General features: G+C 32.5%; 1 protein-coding gene across 1 annotated transcript in view; it reads left to right on the forward strand.

The window, feature by feature from the left end:
• Positions 1-744: 744 nt before the first annotated feature.
• The window catches only part of LOC106100896 (catenin alpha), a 63,605-nt gene continuing 62,112 nt past the window's right edge, over positions 745-2,237 (forward strand). The window contains exon 1 of the mRNA XM_013280346.1: positions 745-896. The gene's annotated coding sequence lies outside the window, so the exon portion shown is untranslated. The remainder of the gene's footprint in view (positions 897-2,237) is intronic.

Consider the following 2,237-nt stretch of genomic DNA (forward strand, 5'->3'; position numbering starts at 1 on the left):
TAAGTTCCTTGAAAGTTAAAACAACAAACACTAGTCCCGTTTTGCAACAGAACCAGACATATTTCTGTGAGAAACATCAATTTGTTCCGCAAATACAGGATAAAATTATTTGCATAGTTCATTCCTGAACGGATGTCGTGTTTGTTAATAATTTTACATATACTTAGAGTCCGCCGACAAATTAGTTTGAATAAACCATCGCCGCCGCCATGTTGTTTACTCGCGTTCTCGGGAAGTTACGCCTTTGGTGTTGCTATTTTACTTGTTATTCCGCGTCTGTTTAAACTGCAATTACCGTATGCTTCGCAACTTTGCGATATTTACACTCCTGTACTTGTGTCTTAAGTTAAAGAATTCGACACAGGAATATCTACATGTTTAATTTAAAATACATGTATCCAACTTTTAGGCAACTATTGGGAAAAAATAAAAAATTAAGTAAATGATCTTGAATTAACTATTAATATCAAACAATTAACTTTACCTCGCGGTTTTCACAAAACGACATTTCCGTTTTAAATATGAAATAGGGTGATTGTAAGGTAGCCTAACCATGTGATTTTGACGTTCCATTTTTTATGTAAGATTCTTTTCTTTCAATTACTTTTATGTTGCTTAAAATAAACTTGTTATGAACACAGTTCAGTAATTCTGAAATAAACAAAATGAATTAGATTAAAGTAAGAAAATGGTAACATTTATTTTTCTTGTCCTTGATTTCGTGCACTGGCAACATCGTCTCACTTTGACACACCTTATTGATACGGTTGAGTGTTTTTATTGCTTTCTTGTGTTATTTTTTACAAAATAAAGTTAATAACCGTGATTAAAGCATTTAATTCAGTGATATAATTGTTTATTTCTACGTATTCGTAAAGGATTATCGATTTATTAAGGTAAGGTCATCAAGAATCTCTTTAAATTTCTATCGATGTCAAGTAATTTTAATAAAATAGTTTAAGTGAAGGAGCTTTTTGTTTCTTGATATAAAAGTTTCTTACTGAAATAAAAAGTAATATAAATGTAATAAGTTTCTGTTATATCCTTTAGTTTAAATGGTACTTTAGTTTATCACTAAGGATGAGTCTTGAATTGATTGTTGAACCATTTTTATGATTCATACTTTCTCTTGTCCTATCAGAAAACTTGTTTGTTTGATTGTATATATATTTACAATGATTTATCGAATTTACTATTATAAGATTGATTATAACAAGGAAGTATTGAAATGTATTGCAATAAAATAATTGTAATTTGAACTAATTATCTACCTCCACTGAAATCTATCAATCACTTTTTATTATATAAACAAGATCTTTAATTTATGCAAAATTAAACTACAATTAACATTTACCAATTAATTTTGGTTATTACAAAAAGGTATTTCTAACTTAAGATGTTAAAAAAAAGACAAACAAAGCAATCTATCATCATCAACTTGCCCTTATTCCTTACGGAGGGTCGGCACAGTAAGTGCTGCTCCATACATCTCTATCGGCCATATCTAAATCCACTCCTTTAAGCATATCCTCTTTCACACATTCCATACTTTTTTCGGTCTTCCTCTCCCTTTGTAGTCATCCACATTCAATCTTAACACTTTCTGGTTTATGTCCCCATTTCGTCGCATAACATGACAAACAAAGCAAGTCATAAATAAAAGAAATCTGTTAGAAAGAAAATACAGTTAATTTTGTACTTTATGAAGTGCAAATTCATTAAAAATTCCAATAAAAAGTCTTATTTTTAGTTCTTAAACCTTTAATATTCCAAACTAGCTGTTACTCTCAACTTTGTCTGTGTGAAATTAAAATAATAACAGTTATAGCCTAAGTTACAGATAAATTACCTTTCAAATAGTGAATGAATTGAAAGGAGACAACATGTGACAGAAATGCGAATGTTAAGATGGATGTGTGGGGTAACGAATGGATAAGATACGAAATGAGTATATTAGAGGAAGTTTGAGAGTACCCCCGTAGTAGAGAAGGTAGTAGTAGTAGTAGTAGTAGTAGGGGCTACGGTTTCCGCAACTCCACGACTAGCGCGTATTTTGCGTGAGAATAAGACATGGATTACTCCAGCCAACCCAGCTCACCGAAGAACCCCAGCAGACCCTTAATATTGCTGGTGATCTCCGGGAGCGATCTCAGCGAGCCAAGATACCTAACCCTGTATTCAGTCACCGCTTGGCAGTGCTGTAAGACGTGTGACGCTGTTTCCTCTTCCTCCATGCA

The sequence above is a fragment of the Papilio polytes genome, unplaced genomic scaffold (assembly GCF_000836215.1).
Source record: "Papilio polytes unplaced genomic scaffold, Ppol_1.0 DF824493.1, whole genome shotgun sequence".
NCBI lineage: Eukaryota > Metazoa > Arthropoda > Insecta > Lepidoptera > Papilionidae > Papilio > Papilio polytes.